General features: G+C 46.3%; 1 long non-coding RNA gene across 2 annotated transcripts in view; it reads left to right on the plus strand.

The window, feature by feature from the left end:
- The window catches only part of LOC114056839, a 34,685-nt gene extending 17,215 nt beyond the window's left edge, over positions 1-17,470 (plus strand). For both annotated transcript variants that reach the window (XR_003571093.1, XR_003571094.1), the window contains exon 2: positions 15,530-17,470. This is a non-coding gene — a long non-coding RNA (uncharacterized LOC114056839). The remainder of the gene's footprint in view (positions 1-15,529) is intronic.
- Positions 17,471-18,161: the final 691 nt, after the last annotated feature.

Genomic DNA, 18,161 nt, shown 5'->3' on the forward strand with positions numbered 1-18,161 from the left:
CCGGCGGGTGCCCCGGCTCGCCGCGGTTCTCCGCTTGTTCTCCTCGAACCGTAAGTGCCTTTAGTTTCCTTCCACCTCCGAAAGGGCCTGGACCGGGCGCGTCCCGCCGGTGCTGGCGGCCCGTCCCGCCCGGCCCGGGCTCGCAGGACGCTGTGCCTGGCCCTGCCTCGGCGGGGAGCGAGCGCCGGGTTTCGCTCCCGCAAGACCATGTGCATCCTTCCCTCTGCTTTCACTTTCAGAAAACACATCTGTTTTCTTTTTCCTTTCCTTTCCTTTTTTTTTTTTTTTTTTTTTTTTTTTTTTAATAAATCTGGTCACATCCATTCGGAGTGGCCGGGCTCCCGGAATTCTCCTCTTACTCACCTAAGCGCTTTTACCCCCCACCCTTCGGACGTTCCCTCTTTTTTGTCGGATTTGGATTCGGCACCCCACGCGTCTGCAGACACCGGTTTGTGCTCCTTCTTTGGGCACGGTGTATATACAGCTCCGGGTGTGTATATAACTCTTGGCTTGTATAGCATCGTATTTATAACTCCTGTGCCCTTCTGTGTTGTGTTACATTGCATTTTAACTTCTTAGAATTATTTTGAGGGTCCTCATAATTTTTTTTTATTTATGTAGCGATGTTTTTACTTCTGTCTTGTAAAGTCAATGATATTGACCTCCAGTAAGTAAAAAGGCAAAGTGGCTACGGTATTCTCACGGCTGAGGTCTATAAAAGCAAATGGAAAATTAAAATCTTCCTGTGTGGTTTTTTTTGAGCCACTTAGAATTTCGTTTTCTCTCTGATGTTTGAGTCTACTTTCTGTAGGTGTGTATGCAGACTGCATATCATAGAATCACAACTTTTATACTCTGTTCCCATTAAATTTTTGCAAACAAACCCCTTTCTCAGTGCAATTTTCTGTAGCAGTTGCCCATAAAAATAATGCTATTTACTGATTTACAATTAGGAAAACAATGCAAATACTATTATAGACCTCTGCCTACTTTTTTCTTCTTCAGCCCTCTCTATCCAAACACTCGTGTGCAGCATGCTAACGTGTATTAATAGCTGTTGCTCTGACACACATCAGGACATACAGACCTTGACAGATCAGAATTGTTACCCGTGTTCAGTCCCTCAGGTGTCTGTTTGATTTGAAGGACAGCAGGCGCAGTCAGGGCTTACTTGGGCCTGTTCTCTTCATAAACCTGCTCATAAAGAACTGGTTGGGAGCTTTCTTTGAAATCAAAATGTCAACGAAAACTTTTTGCACGTTTCTTTTCCCCATGTGTCCGTTTCCCCGAAGAACTCGGTCTAGTGGCCACAAAAAGGAAAAGTATGTGAAAGTCAGGAGTAAAGGCAGAGATACTGTTACTCTTCTCGGGGAGAACCCGTTAAAACCCGCTCTGCTGGCCTGTTTGCAGCCCTCTTCTCCCTGCAGATCTGTTAGCTCTCAACGAAATTAATCTGCAGTGAAATCACAGAAATCTGATTCTAATCATCCGCCCTGGAACGAGTCGGAGCTACAAGAAGACGAGCATAGTGTAAAAATACTTCAAGCACGCGGGGCCGTATCATTAACATTAAAACCTGATGGTGTGAACGGGGGGGGCCGGGGAGCAGATTCCTCTGCCTCCTTAGCGTGCTCCTTCCAGCTTCTTGTGCAACTTCTTAGGTATCACTGGCAAGCAGCGATTTTGTGGAGGTTGGTTGTGTTGCTGGTCAGGCTCCTGGATTAGCTGGGGGGCTAAATCTGAGTTTTCCCCTTTCACAGGAGAGTTTCTTGAGTGCGCTGTGCTTTAGCTTTTGTCAGGTTTAACATAATCTGGATTTTTATTTTTTTTTCCCCCCAGAAACAATTTCATTTCTTTCTGCCTTTAAGTAACTCTGGCAAGTTTTGTTCCCCTGAAACCTATTTTGGAGCACTGTTGTAGCAGAGCTTGAGTTACTGTCTTTTCATTTGAGTGTATCAGTCAAGATTCAGTGGAAGCCTGGCTTCTGGAGGGAGTGAGTGCTCAGCTTTTTATGGTCAGCAGGACTTTTAAAATGTGTACTTTTGAGCTTCCAACTCCCTAGTCACTTTTAGATTTTTTTTTTTTTTTTTTAATGGCATTTGCCAAGGTGAAAGGACACATTTTTTAAGCAACATTCATGTTTGCACTAGTGTGGATGTAGTTGTCTATAGCTGCTGGAACTCTGTTGACAGACTGGCTGATACAAGGAATGTGGGGTTTTTCCTCCATTCATCTACATTACTAGGATTATTTAGATGGTAGCTGCACACACTGCACTGACAGGCACTTTCCAACTTCTGTCTGTGCCCCAAAGAACATACAGTACAATGCAGATGCATTTCTCAGCATCTGTTTTACACTGTAGAGTTTAAACATTCTCTCTGAATTAAAGTTCAGGCTGGAAGGGAACATTCCCTCATGCCCCAAATGACTTTTTGTGGGTCAAATTACAAAGTAAAAATATTTTATTTTTAAATAATATTGCTCTGAAGGCTAGGTTGGGGGTAGCCCATGGTTTAGCACTTCCCAAATGCTAAAGAAGATGGTTTAAGCTTCTGCTGCAAGTTGTGGACAAGCTCTTAAATTATTGTTTTAGCTCTGAGGCTTTCATAATGTCCTGTGCTCTCTGGGATGCAGATTCAATTATTCCCCCCCTCCCCGGTTAATAATGGGGCTTTGTTTTATTTTCACTTCTAAACTTTATGCCTCTCTTGCTAATCTTTCTGTGTGTACAAATATGCTTTCTTTGTCAGTCAGACTTGGCAATACTTAGGCCACACTAAACTAGTTCTGGGCAGTACAGCAAGGCTTTCTATTTATCAGGGCCTTTCCGGGGAAGTTTATTACACTGTAGGAGTGACATTTTCAGCCTTCTGAAAGAGTTGGTAAATATTTGGCAGGTTCTACTCCTTCAACAACAACAAAAAAAAGGGCCATATTTTATCTGTGATAAGGCCTGAAAGAAAACTATCTAGGCATTAAGGGCTTGAGTTGTCGGGCAGAAGGGTGGGGTTCGTGCAGTTTATTCTTTGAATTGCCCTGAGTGAAGTCAAATGTTTGCCTGCAATTTAAGAACCGCTGTTCCTCTATGTTTGCAAATAGAGACCTTCGAGCCAGGCTTGTATTTTAAGTTGCAGGAGGGCACAGAGCAGAGCAAGTCTGCAGTGTCTGGGTTACAAATACGTAATCAGGGGCAGGTTGGAGTCAGACCAGGCCTGGTAGTGGCTCTGCTGTCCAGTGCAGACCTTTCACAGAAGCCTGGACACGCTTGTGTTAGAGCCTTGCACCCTCAGTGGGGACAGACTCTCGGATGAGCGAGGCACTGAGTGAACACCCAGCTTGCAGACACTTTCCCCTCTGCTCTTGGCTCCATCTGCAGATGGCAAACCCCAAGCTCGGGCTGTGCTCTGTGCCAGCTCTCCAGCACACAGAAGCAAACCAGACGTGGAAGGGAATGTGCTTCTCCCTTCCTACCGCTGGCCCACTTGAGAAAATCTTTCCAGCTTGTGCTGATTTCATCACTTCCCTTCCTGAGGACCCAAAAGGGACAGGTCCCAGAGGGGAGAGGAGGAGAGTAGGGGAGCCTAGGAGAGGCTGCAGGGTGGCTGGTGCTGGTCCACAGGCAGGGACACTCCCTGGAGGCTTTGGCTCCTTCCTGCAGTCGGAGTGACATCCCTGTCAAACAGAGATTGGTGGATCTGGGTGGCTTTCCCACTGTCCCCTTGGCTGGTGTGATCTTTGCTTGGGAGAGGGGTTTCTGCTTGGGTTTGACTGCTCTGGAGTGAGAAGGGAGAGGGTGCACGTGGTAGTACTACCAGGAGGATCTCAACTGCTCCGATCCCAAAGAGGGGGGTGTCTGACACTGGTGCAGGGAAACTCTTCCTTGCTGAGGGCAGAACGGGCCTTTTGGATCCCACCACCAGCCTGGGAACTCCCCTGAGCCTTGGTGTGAGCCAGCAGTGGTGTGCAAAAAAATCATGTGGCTGCAGACTGAAGGAAATGAGCCAGGGTGATGCTGGTCCAGGGACAGATTCCTCTTCCCTGCATAACTGGTGGCACATATCTTTAGCACTGAATAATCAAAGTATTTCCAAGACCTTGCTTGGTAGATTGGATTTGGGATAGACTTACTGAATTTTACTTAGATCCTGGTGGCCTATCAGTTTAGAGGGCTTAGGCTGTTGGTTTTTCCCTTCTGTGGCAGCAGGCAACATGTTGGGCCTTTGTTCTTCCTGTCCTTTGGCAGAAGGTCCTTCCCCAGTGTCTCAGGCATCCAGGTGGGTGGATGATGTGCCCACGCTCCATGGCAGCATGCAGGATTTCAGGATTTTCCCAAGACAGGTTTGTTAGTGACACCATTTATAGTTCCAGGACTGGAGCCTTGACTCCTAGATTGTGCCTGCTAATGTTGTCATTCATTATTGTTATTATTTTAATTACAAAATGTCCCATCTGACCAAGGCTTTGGAGTTTTGCCAGGCAGTTACTGGACAGCCGTGGTGTGGATGACAGGCAATGGAGGAATGGGGAATGCACACTCGTTTTGAGGAGCAAATGTTACCCTGAACTGCCCAGACTGGTGAAGGGTCAGTCCTGGGTGGCTGGAGGCAGGACAGGGTCTCTTCCCATTCTTTTCCTGGTGAAACCTGATGAAATGAAATAGTGACATTCCAGTTCTTACAGCTGTTTTGAATCTCTATAAATGCTTTACTTTTTTTTCTTTTTTTTTTTTTTTCCCCCCTGTTCCAAGTAAGGAATTTCCTCAAACTATAAACTTTGAAAGCAGATTTCATTCAGCAAAATGCCTTTTAAAATATGTCGAGGAGCACAATTTAAAGCACTTTAATTCAATCAGCAGCCTGTAGGAACTGATCTACAGTGGCCCAAAGGCCTGCTAAAATTAGTCATGGTTTTATGTTTTTGGAAAAACCCTCTTTAGGAGTGGCTCTGTCGTTAGGAAGAACGGGGCTTTTGGTTGCATGACTGTCAGTAGGGTTAGATTTGAATATACAAGTGCAGTAGTTTAAGGACTAAATTCCAGAAGCTGTTCAAGGCTCAGCTGCATTACAGAGCCACGATCAGGTTGGGTTGGGCTGAACTGCCATACACCCAAACATCTGGAATAATATCACGTTTCCCCGAAGTGGAATTTTCTTTAAGAGCAGCAGCAATTGCTGACATTTGAGAGGGTGGAGCCGGCAGGACCCTACAAATGCTGGAAAATGAATTAGGAATTTACAGGGTGAAATACTGAGACTTAGTCAGGAATCATGATTTTGATTATGATCTCTTGTTTAAAGCATCAGCTCCTTCTGAGGGCTGGGGCTTTCCAGGCTGTGGGGATTGGTGGGACAGTTCACGCCGTGGCCGGGAACTCGACTCCTTGGCACTTGGCTTTTTAGCCCTCTGATGAATTCCAGGGAAACAAGTTGTGGCAAACTGATTTGGAGCTCTGGAGCCAGAATATGCATGAAAAATCTTGTATGAAAAGAGAGGTTGTTTCATAAAGATGAATTTAAATGTAGTTCAGTTAAAATGAAACTGTAAATGCTGTTTTGATTTTTTAAGATAAAAGTTTCCTCAATTCTGGCGTTATGGGTGTATTTTACACCTGAAGGATGCCATAAAAGCAGACTTGAAGTCAGTTTCATATAAAGTTATTTTTTATTATGAAATCTGCTTTGAATACAGAGATATTTTGTATAATTGTGACTTTATCTGTTAATTTTGAGGGAAATATTTCTGGAGGAGGAAAACATTCCCATGCAAATATAACAGTTGTACAGAACAAGGAACAGAAAGGTGCTCAATCACAAACAAACTTGCCCGTTTTTATTTTCCTTGGACCATAAAACCAAGCAAATAATGTAATTTGTGAAAAAACATAATCAGATATTTACAGTACCCATGTTGTGATTATTCAGCAGTACATTTAACAGTGTTTTACAAAAAGCTTTCAGTATACTAAGAATGTCTGCTGTTTCACACACCCCAGAACCAGCTTGAATCCACATTTTAAAAGCACCTTAACTGAAGGGGATTTTTTTTTTATAAACTATTTCACTGAACAATGAAACTCAACTGAGTAACATAAGCTGAATTTCTTAAATCTGAGTCGGTAGAGAGCTCCCAAAATGTCACCCACAATAGAGTGTAACAAAGGAGCAGCACTTCACTGAATCACTGCACCGTGTTTGTAGCTGCACCTCCGAGTGCTACTCTGAGATCACAATTACTCCAAGTCCCAGCCCAAATTTAGCTCCAGGATTCACACACTGCACTCGCTTCTTTGGAAGAGTCTGGTTCTCTTGGAGCATATTTGAGCTAGTTTTGCATCTCTTTGGGGAATAAATTACAGCCTGAATGAGAACATTCACACACATTTATGGCATTAATGCTACGGGCAGTTGGAGGGGCTGGGAGCGTTCAGCCTTTAAAACTAGTGCTATCTCCAGCCCCCTTCCACGACTTAATTTAATTGCTGTATCAGTGGCCATCAAGGGCAGTGAGACACAATGAAACAACATTTTTTCTGACAGTGTTTCTTTGCAAACATAGCAATAAGTTTCTCTCCTGCCAGTTTCCACCAGAATGAACTCTTTCCTCCCCCAGTCCAGCCCCATGTGAGTAAATGCACTCGTATAGCAAGTTGTTTCACATGCCCCAAATAAAAATGTAATAAATCCAGAGTAAGGAAAATGCTTATGAGCCAGTTTAAGGTGTTATGTAATACTAGTTACATAAAGTTTTGGATGTCTTTATACTTTTGAGGTACTATTGCTTTCAAAAAGAACACAAACTGTAGTTTAATTTCGAAACATTTGATAGGAGTTTAATCTTAAAATACATAATCTGGGTTTGTAGATTGCCTACATCACAGAATGAATTTACAGCTCTCCAAAGACACAGCAGGTGTGCCCAGTGCTAAATAAAATGTCTCCTGTAAGCCAGCAGAGATCTCTTGATCTGCACCAGCCCAGGATTTGTCCTGTGCTCTAATTTTGGTGACTGGTAATGTTTTCAGACAAACAGCCACGAGCACTCTATCATTTCATAGCAGTACGTTCGTAACTGTTTGGAAATTGTCGCTTTCGAACCTTTTATAACTTTGTTTTCCAAGCAGAAACATTTTATAATTAGCCAGCTATCAGTGTTACGGTAATGCCAAATTACGGTTGGTTGTTTGCAGGGAACTAGCAGGGTTTAGGTGCTTAGAAATACACATGTAAAGCAGGATTTCTGCAGAGAGCCAGCTCTGTGGCCAGGATCTCATGCTCCCTGTGCCTCTCTTGCCTGTGGCCTGTGCAGCGCACAGGAGGTGGTGGGGTCGATGTGGTGACTGAGCTCTTCCTCTCTTCTCTCCTTTCCCCCTTGAGTCAATCCACACCCTGAAGGAAACACTTCATTGCAGGTGAAAAAAATGCACTACATCCCAATACGGCCTCCAGACACAATCTCCCACCAGAATGATTTCCACAGCAACTAAAGATTTTTTTTTTTTTAATGAAATTTGCTGCAACTTGACTATTCCAGGCATGGCTTTTGAATGTAAGCAGCACTACTGAGCTATTATCTGACAGCCAGAAACCTCTTGTTTGTTAATAGCATTTTCAGAGGGATAGAATTTCCCCTTTTTCCAAGCATTTCTTGTGCACCCCTTGCATTACTGAACAGCAATCATAAACCTGGGCACTGGCAGAGCATTAACTGACAACATCTCATTCTCCTTGAAGTGTCTCATTAGAAGTATCCGGCAAAATGATTCCTAATTCACCTAAGATGGAGTTTGGTTAACTTCATCAGTCTAAAAAATGGGTCCTTGGTCTGAACTTTCTTTCAAGGCAGAAGGAAAGGGGAGGTGGCTCCAGGGTCAGGGCGTCTCACTGGGGGAGTTTACACCTGAGGATGGGAGACAGCACCCTCCACGTACAGCTCTTCTCCCACTAACCCGAGAAGTTACAATCTGCTTTGAGTCACAAGTGCTTAATATTTCACTTAACCCTTCGAGTAAACTCTTAGAATTCACTTAACTCTTAGATCTGTTTGATGGCTTTGGTGTGAGAGGTGTAAAACTTGCAGGGGAGAAGCTGCTCCTGTACCAGGTCACTGGTGGTTGGGCACTGAGCACCCACAGGCTCCAGGGTGTTCCTGCAGCATCCAGCATTTCTGAACACTGCTGTGGCTTTCTTTCAATCTCTGTGGCAAGTGAATTGGGTTTACTGGGTTTCTGTAATCTGTTCTTATGGCTCTAAACTATCAGCAGTTTTAAGGGCATTACTGCAGCTTCATGTGGCCAAATCCTGTCTAGTTCAATTAATTACATTCAGCAAATGAGGGAGGTGATCCTGTGACTTCCTGCTGTATATCCTTCTGGATATAGCGTTGGACCCAAACCCAGTGGGCATTTCCAGCGCTTACTGAACCTGTACCTGGCAATCTGGTCTCTTTAGAAAAACATTTCAGAGTTTCCAGTGAGAAGTAATGCTGAAATGAGAGAAAAAGTCGTGTAAATTCTCCCACACCTGCAGCACTAGGGCTGGGTTCCCTAGTAATGTAAACTTCATTTTCTGTGGAAGATTTTACTGCGTTTTCTATCAAAAAAAGCTGCTAACTTCCAACAAAAGACCAACCTCTTAAGCAGAGAGCAATATAGTTTAAAAGCTGGAGGTCACCATTCTAGTGCTGAGAGAAGAGTGAGTGCACCTGGGCTTGGCCGGCTCCCTCTCAGGGAACTGTGGGGTTCTGTGTCTTCCCTGCTCTGCCCCAGCCTCCAAAACAGGCACTTTTCATCAATGCAGTGGCAAGGAACAGCATGTGACGGGACTGTTTAGGAGGAGCAGCCAAAACGTTTATCAATTATTGTATCTGTTTTCCTCCTCCAAGAAGGCTCCTTCAGAGGCACGTGCCTCCTCGCTTGCAATCAAACCCTCTGTGCTCTCCCTCGCTTGCTGAAAATCGATTTGCTCACGCTTTGCTCCGGTTTGAAGTCTCTTGGCTTGTTCCTCTTCCCTGTCAGCATTGCTGGGGCGCTGGGGATGGGTGCTGCTGCCGTGGGGGTGCTGGCAGTGCCCGGGGGTCACACGCCTGCCTCGAGAAGCCGCTCCATGTCTGCTCCATCCCGAGCGGGGATTTCCTGAGGCATAAAAGGGGTAGTTGTTCCTTTAAAAAAAAAAAAAAAAAAAAAAAAAAAAAAAAAAAAAAGGGAAGCTTTCAGGTCCCAGTCTCCTCTGTTTGCTCCTCCCAGGGGAATGGATGCAATTTGAACCTTCCTAAATTTTTATGAACTGGGAGTAAGCCTTCGCTGGAAAGGTGGAAAAGCGCCGTGAAAAAAAAATCCCCAGGATGGTGAATGCTGGGGGGGTAATGAAATGTGAATTTACGTGACCACCCATAGCTGATGCACATTTTATGCTTGAGTTCCTCCATGCGATGAGTCCACTGCTAGCAGGGGCAATACTTTTAATTATATGCTTCATATTTTTTTTAGAACTTTGTACACTGCTCAGACATAAGGGGACGAATCCACTAAGTGTGCAAATGAAATTAATCTAAGTTCTTACCTGAAGCTCTGCTCAGGCAAAGTAAAGCCTAAGCTTTTTAAAAAAGCTTTTCAAAAGCTTGTAAATGGCAATAATTAGCTCCTGGTTTAATGCCAGTACATTCTGAGCATATACTTACTATTGTAATGCCCATAATCAGTATTGGTGTGAACATGGGGAGAACAGGTCCAAAGTTTCTAACTTCAAAAAGTCAGAAACTGGACTTTGGGTGATTTTTTTAGAGTGTATGGCCGTAAGAATATTCTTATATTCTTTCCACTTACTGGGCCTCGAAGAACTGGCAAAGGGAGAGCACCAGAACACCTGACAGATCCACTTAAAGCTCCAGGTCAGTAGCATGCTTAAGCACATGCTTAACTTAAAGCAAACCATTAATCACATCCCTGGTCCGCAGAGTAATTAAATTTGTGCTTTATGTACTTTGTACGGCGCAGTACCAGCCTGCAGGCGGTCTCTGAGTACTGGTGTGCCTGAGAAAGTGGTGAATCAGAAAGTGATTTTTGGCTGGAGTTCGAAAATGAGCTTAAAAGAGTGAGTTGGGCACCCAGAACTCATTAGATTTGAATAACTACGGAAAAGCTGGTCTTGTCAGCAGAGCTGTGTAAGTAGCAAGGTGTGGCCATTTACCTCATGGTAATGCCTTAGTTTTGTTTAAAGAGAAATGATTTAAAAAACCCTTTTGCTCAGTAATTTCCTGCTGCTCTCCTGTAACTTTTTGCTTCTCTTAATGCTGTCCAGACCAGACTGTGCTCCAGCAGAGCCCAAGCCAGGCAGCCCCTTTGCTCTGGCAGCTTCTCTCTTACCTGGCTGGTCAGAGCCTGGGCAGGCTCAGAGCTAAGGGCAGTGCTGGCAGGTCGGGGCCAGCAGCGTGGCTGTTTGCCTGTCGGTGATCAGCCCAGGCACAGCTCTGTGGTATCACACTCCTCTGGGAGCCAGCAGGGATCTGTGCGCTGCTGCTCGCTATCCCTGCACCTCCCAGCCTGCTTGGGCTTTCCAGCACTGCCGTGCCCTGTGCCAGAGCCTGGGCTCACCCTGCACCAGTGAGCCCAGCACTGAGGGCCGTGTGCTGAGCGTGGTCCTGGGCACAGCTGTGGCCTGGGACTCCCGCAGCCAGTCCTGGGCATGGTCTGACAGTCAGCACGAGCGAGGGACCAGTATCAGCAGCCTGTTTGGACGTGCCCTCCCTGTTCTCTTCATGGCTGAGACTTTTAACAGGACAGCGGTGGCCAGACTGGGCTGGTTGGCCGTGCCCTGGTTAATTTTTTAGGAGCCATGAAGCCTCTTCCAGCCACAGCTCCTCCCCTGGCATGTTCTCCCCTTCCTGTCCCCATCCTGGTGCCAGCCAGTTTAGTATGTTAGTCATCACATCAGCAAGATCCCTTCTCAGTTGCTCTGGGTGTGTTTTGCCCACTTGCAGGCAATCTGAGCAGGCCACTCTCTTCTTTGCCAGCCTGAGCCGGGTTATGGTCTCTTGCCACTCAAGACCAGTGTAATGTGGCAGCCTCTAGAAGACTTGTTGATGACTAAGTGTTTTATTTTATACACTTAAAGTCAGCTGCTTTAATTTGCTTGTTCTCCAAGGCTCTGTGTACAACTGCTGGTGAGGTCACCACAGTGAGCCAAACCAGTGCAGCATCAAACAGCTCCTCTTGGAACTACTGGCTCCTGAGTCTCTGACCGGTGGGAGGCTGGTTTGCAGAGCAGCTCCATGGAAAGTCTGTGTAATGTGTTTGATTATCCAACCTTGCCATTTTCGAAGGGACCCAGTCAAGATTAACAGGGCCTAAATGTACCATCTCCTAAAAATAACTCTGGCTTTCCAGCTCCTCTGCTGATGTTGGGAGTGGGAGAAAAAAAGTGACGCTCCAAACTGAGGACTGCAAAGAAATGTCAAGTGCACGTGGCCAAACCCGGCCCTTGACAGGCCTGGAGAATGGGTGCTCTTCCATCAGTGCTCAGGTTCCTTCACTTCGGGGTCCCCAGGCTCTCCCACGGGACTCTTTTCTTTCAGGGCCACGCTGGTATGGTTGTTTCCTTGCTGTTGTATCCACTGGAGTCAGCTCCAGGTTTGGGAAGTGTACGGTCCCAGAGTCCTTGGAGGCCCGGTGTGTTCTCAGCTGCTCTGAAGGCAGCCCTTCATCTTTTCCAAGCTGCATGGAGTCAGCAGTGCTGCCATGTAACCCAGGGGCTGAAGCTCTTGTCCGGGCAGAGCAGGATCAGCAGCTGCTGTTAAAAGGCCCAGAATCTCTCCTGTGAGTGGGTGTTATTCACTTGGTTATACCAGTCTATTCCAGCTGAGGATCTGTCCCTTTGTTTTGTGCATGGGACAATTTGTTTTCAATTTTTGTTTCTGAAAGGAAACTGTCAAGACAAAATTCACACTTAAAAAAATTAAGGGAAACAGCCCTTTGTCCGTTTCTAACAATCCCCTTCGATGACTAAAGCTGGAAGAATTCTAGAAACTGCAGTAATTTTCTACCTTTGCTTTGGTTTTGTGTTGCTCCCGCATTTTCTGAGTTTCAGATCCAACACACCAAAAACACCAGAGGCCCAAATCGCCCTGTTAGGACCAGTGTAACCCAGAGATGTGTGCTCTGATGATCAGAATCTGGTTGTGCTTTATCTAGAAGTGGAACTGGGGCAGCAGGGAGCCCAGAGCAGCTTGGGCAGGATTCCCTCTTCTTGTAGCACACAGCCTCGTGCTGCCTTTGCGATCCAAGAGGGAACATGTAAAGCCTCCATGAAGGGTGTTCCCTGGAGCAGCACACACCCATCCTCACTGGTTCTGCCAATGACCCAATGCAAGTAAAATAAAATCGAGGGTGGCACAGCCTGCTCAGGCACCAATCTGCAACATCCCCAGCCTTCCTGTGCCCTGGGTGTGCTCAGCCTGCTCCTGGTGGGGTCCTGGCTGCCAGGGAGGTTGTGGTCTCCCTTGGGCAGGGGCTCCTCAGATTTCCTTCCATGATGGTACAGCAGCCAGTGCTGCAGGGACCTGGTCCTTGCCTGGGGCTCCTTCCAACTACAAAGACTTGTTTATTGTCAATCCAAGAACAAAAAAAAAAAAAAGAACTTTTGAAAATAATAACAACAGCATGCATCTCATTTTCATTTTAGTCCTAAAAACTACTTGATGCTCATTACAAAGGAATTGATTCCTTAAATGAATGAAGCAGCCGTGAGTGCTGCTTTCAGTGTGGGACTGCTGACGCTCTGACTCATGCTCTGCTTCTCACAGGCTCTGGCTTTTATGCTTCATTTAGGACACCAACGTCATTAGCATTCAGAGGGCTGCTGCCTTTTTTTTTAATTATTATTATACTGCTGTTATAACTTCTTCAAAGATGCAAATAATATTTGGATCCAAATCACAGCTCGTGTTTTGTTACCAAATCAGGGCACAGGGTTTGTTTTCCACTGACTTGCAAGCCCTGGAAGAAATTCTAACTGAAAATAAGGTGTGGCTTTGTACAGTTCTGAGGCGGTTTCCGGGATTTTGGGATGGCAGGTTGACTGGCTACTGTGGAAAACCATCCCCTGTGGGATGGGTGAGGGTATTGGTATTGTGTTGTACTGTATTGTGTGAGTCCCCAAGCCTCAGAGTGCCCACCCCAGCTGTGTGTGTGTCCCTGGAGATGGCAAATGTGAACAGCTCCAAACACGATGCTTTGCTCCAGAGATCCCTGTGCTGCCACTCACATCCCACCTCACAGCGTTTCAGAGACACTCAACCACTTTGTTCCTCAGAGCCTGTAATCAGGAACTGGGGAAAGGATCCCTTGCTGAGGGATGTGATGTGATGTTTTTATTGCAAGGGGAGGGGGGGGAAACGAGAAGAAAAGCCCTGAGAGTTCTCACAGGGCTTCCCTGCTCTGCCACAAACTCCTGGAAGCCCTCGGACATGTCACAAAGTCCCTCTCAAGGACAACAGCTTGCAGGGATACTTGCAAGCCCACCATGGGATGGGGCCCACCCCAGCTCTCTACAGAGAGAGTTTATGGGGAAACAACAGAGTAGAATTGTGGGAATCTGCCTGTACTTTCTGTTGGGTTCCCTGCCATGAAATTCAAAGTACTGATCCAATAAAAGGGAAATGTTGCTCCTTGCCCAAATGACATGCTGGGCTGGGCTGGGCTGGGCTTTGGAGGAGGACTTGTGAATGAGGGTTGAAAATTCCCAGCCAAATACCTGGCACCTTTTTAGTTGAAAATGTATAGATCTTTCTCAGATATTACTTAAGCTGAAAGTTGTTGAGAAATCAGTAGTAATTCCCTCATTAAAATCCAAGCTTTATTAATTAATTAAAAGCAACTGCTTCTGCAGATGGACATGAGCTCTTCCACAGGGACCTGGGTGCTGTGGCTGAGCAGCTCTGAGTGCCCTGGGGAGCTGAGTGCCCCAGGGATCGTGGGTTATGACACAGGAGTGTGGGACGTGCAGGGTCCATCAGCCCTGGGGACTCCACTCCTCCTGGACAAAGCAGCAGTGCTCACCTGAGTACCAGGAGGATCTGCAGGACAAGGCATTCCTGCTTTTGCCCCAGTGGCTGGGTATTCCAGGGCTGCCTGCAGATAGCTGTGCCAGCCTCTGTTTGGTGGCATTCCTCTGTTTGGTGGCATTCCCAGTGAGTGACAGACGAGCCATCTGGCGTGACGCTGAAACTCAGCACAGCGTTCGCTGAGGAGGAGCCCACAGGGGTGACAAAGCACTTCCACACCTTCTGCTGCCGTGTGGGCTGGGCACTGGCACTGGGGTGTTCCTGGGCACTGGCACGGGGGTGTTCCTGGCTGTTCCTGGGCACATCAGCGTGAGGCAGCAAACCTGTCCTGGAGAGAAAGGACCCTGCCAGACCCTGCCCTCGTAGGGACGGACTGAGTGGCAGCAAGAAAAATGAGGGACTTTCAGGGGCAGCTGTGTTTTACTAACCCAGTCATAATGCCCCTAAAAATCCTTATTGTTCTTGCAATGGTCAACTGTGACCTCCGGCACGGGGAGGCCTGGAAGGAGAGCACGAGCGCTTGGGGCTGGGCGTGTATGGAAGGGCAGGTGGCGTGGGGAAGGATGGCTGGGGAGTGGGAGTGGGGATCCAGGCTGGGGAAGGTGTTTCTGTTGCAGTGGAAGTGAAAGGACGTGGTGTTGGGACCTGTGGTGTGGAGTGTGTGCTCTGTACGGCACGCAGGGCACGAGAACCGGAACGCAAAGACGGGGAAATGAAACAATCCCAGTGCTTTCCTCCCCACATCCCCAGCAGAGCGAAATGCAGAGGGATGCACAACCCAACCCTGGAGAAACAGCCCTTACCCAAACCATTCCCCTCTCCCAATTCCCTGGTTTACTCCTCTTTCAGCAAACTCTCATTGCAGGTCTCTGCTCACGCTCCTTTCTCTGAGCTTTATTCCTGTTCTCCTTTCCCAGCCCAGCCCAGCCCAGGATGCAGTAATTGCATGCAAAGAAGCAATTCGTTAAACAGAACCATAATATTTAATTATTTGCCATCTTTGTGCATTCTAACACTTCATTTGCATTTCTGAGAGCTTCTGTATGTTGAGTAAAAGTTTTTATTTTCATTGAACTCTGCAACAATGTTCAAAGCTTTTACCCTTTAATAACTCTACCTTGGGGTATGGATAGTCAAATCAGTCTGGCCCCACAACAGCAATGGGCCTTTCACTCTGTCTGCTTGGATTGCTCATTCATTACCTTTTTGAAAAGGCTTTGTTTATGGCTTTTATCATTTTTATCAATTAATTGATGTGTGTATCAATTAATTCTGCTTTATATGCCTATGCCAATAGATTAGATTAGAAGTGCATGCCTTTTTTTTCTTTTTTTTTTTTTTTTTTTTTTTTTTTTTTTTTTTTTTTTTTTTTTTTTTTTTTTTTTTTTTTTTTTTTTTTTTTTTCTTTTTTTTTAATTGGGTTTTATGGTTCTGGAGCGGGATTTACTCATGTGTTACTTGTCATTCTCAGGAGCATTTCAGGTGCTTTTCCTAAAGCTGAATTCTCTGTAAAGGAGAAGTGACTAGAAACTGGCTTAACTTTGTTAAGGCACAGTGACACACTGAGGCTGCTCCACTTAAGGTATGGTATGAACCAGGAGCTGTGGAATGTGTTCACATGGATCATCCTGCCTGTGGAATGAGTGGCCACATGGATCATCCTGCTGCAGCTGCTGTGTAAGCAAGGCCTAAAAGACAATCCTCGCCCTTGTGACTGTGTGGCAGATAAGACAGACAATGGGCACGAGGAAGACCCCCAGCTATCAGGGAAGGATGGATACTGTTCAACCAGCCGGGAACAAAGAAACCTGGGCTGCTCAAGGCCCTGCAGGACTGTCCAGGAGTGTCCTTCCCTGCCTGCTGCTTCCAGGAACGTGACACTTTGGAACTGTTTGTGTCAGGGCTCCCTGCTTTGACACCTTTGATTTCTGAGACTGCCTCATTTCAGGAAACCCCAGAGCTCCTCTCCACAAGGATTTCTGCATCCAGCGGCTCTCATGTCTTCACTGGATACTGAAATGAGATGGAAGGGCTTGAATGTTTCCTTGGCAAGACGGGTGGATGGAATTAGTTTAATCTGTTCCGATTTTGGTTCTACCAAGTCAACTGGACCCAATCACCTCCTCTGCTAAAAGGCTGCAGAGCAACAACCCACTGGAATATTCCTTGTGCTGAAAACAGGAAGATCTGGAACGAGGGTTTGTAACTTTTTTGGATGAGTTTCTATGTTACGATTTTTACCTTTAGTATCACCACTTTAAATAAGAATATTTATATGTTGAAATAAATGCCTTTTTTTTTTTTTTTTTTGCCCTGAAATACTGGAATATGCCTCCACAGCTTCTTCCTACCTCAGCTCTGCCCCTGTGAAGAGAACCCACTTGTGGATTTCAAAGTCAGAAGGACAAGCTGGAACCTCTAAGAGAGGATGTGCACAGAGCAATTCCTGCAATTCCTCCTGCAGCCAGGGCCCTGATGAGCGGATCTTTTTCTTACCTGCTCCAGGAACTCCTGTATAAATGTCTGACAAGCTCTTCCAGGGCTTTATAACTTTGTGTCTCGTTCCTTAAGGCAAGCTGCACGTTGCCTGCTTATCCCGTTCCGTCTTGTACGGCCCCTGTGGATGGAAGCCCTTCCTGTGTGTGACTGCACGTGGTGGAGGGGAGAGCACGGGGGGTTGGTGCTATTTTTGTCTGATGTGTTCCCAAAGCAGCTCTCCCAGTTGCCACACTGCCTGTCAGGGTGGAGGGCTGGTGCAGCAGAGGTCTGTAGGGACACTTGGTACAGGGCCAGGGGGGTCACATGCAGGATCCTTGTGCACATCCTGCAGTGGGATCCAGCCCTGCTGGTCCCTCTTTCTTTCAGGACACTCTCAGCAGACCCCTGAATCCATTTCTCGGTGCCCAGGCCAGGCCACCAAGACTTCCAAGAACAGATCTGACTGGTTTTAGTTTTCTTTCTTTTTAAGGTTCAGCGTCACTGAGCACCTCCAATTTAGCTTGAAAAATAAAATACCTAAAATAAAGGTGTTTGTTTGAAAAGCACGTGCAGGTAATCATGGAGTTTTTTCAAGCTCAGCCTCAGGTGATGCCATCAGCTTCTACTGCAGTTAAGCACTGCCCCAGACTTCCTTCAAGCTGCCATTCCCAGTCTGTGCAAAGCAGTATGAACATTAAAACAGGCCCTGCTGAAATAAAACACCCTGGTAGTACTTGCATGAACACACAGTTTCCCTGAAAAACAGGTAACAAGCACATGAACTACACCTGAGCCACCATCTGAGCTGCCTTTCACATCTGTGGAAGGTGCAGAGCATCCAGATTAGCAATAGTGTTACCCCAGCCCACAGAAAACAGACCCGAGGCAGCAAAGAGCAGAGAGTGCAGGGTGAGATCCCAAAGGGGAAAAGAAATAAGAAATTAAATTTCTCTTCAAGCACAAGCGATTCTGTTGATGCCTTGCAGGCTGCAAGGAGGCCCTCCCTGCAGGGGACACTGGCTGAACTGCCCTGCACTATTATCAGCTGCTTTCAGGGCACAGCTCCTGTCCAGAGCACTTTAATGTGGTGCATTCAATCAAACAGAAATTGTATGCCAGCCACATGCATGGAATAAAACAAGTGCAGGAAATACATTTTGCAGGCAAATTTGTTGATTTCTTTTTCTGAAGCCCTGTGGTACCTTGCTGTAGTTTCTGATAAATAGCTGCTTTCAGTGAGGAAATATAGTTATTTAGGCAAACTTTTATCATAATTTATACCACTGATTTTCAGTGAGACTGAAGAAATTCAAGCTCTCAAGGAACCTCTAGCTTTAACAGGTCCTTACTGGGCTTTGTCTTTTTAATCAGCCCAGAACTGGCCACATTTAACTAAAATACATTTGCAGGTGTTGATGGAAAAAAACCTGCTCCTTCAGTGGGATTGCTGGGCCAGCCTTCACATGAGCTGGACCCTGTTCTGGTGCCCAGTTTGTATTGCCTGGGGTTCAAGGGTTGATATTTGGTACTTTTTAAAGAGGAGAACCAAAACAGCCTCCCAGCAAAGTGAGACTTCCCTGGGCCTCAAGTTCAGCACCCAAACTCATCAAACTCCTTAAACTTCC

Source organism: Empidonax traillii, unplaced genomic scaffold (assembly GCF_003031625.1).
Source record: "Empidonax traillii isolate 1590-97213 ecotype Southwest subspecies unplaced genomic scaffold, ASM303162v1 scaffold105:size1093405, whole genome shotgun sequence".
Lineage (NCBI taxonomy): Eukaryota > Metazoa > Chordata > Aves > Passeriformes > Tyrannidae > Empidonax > Empidonax traillii.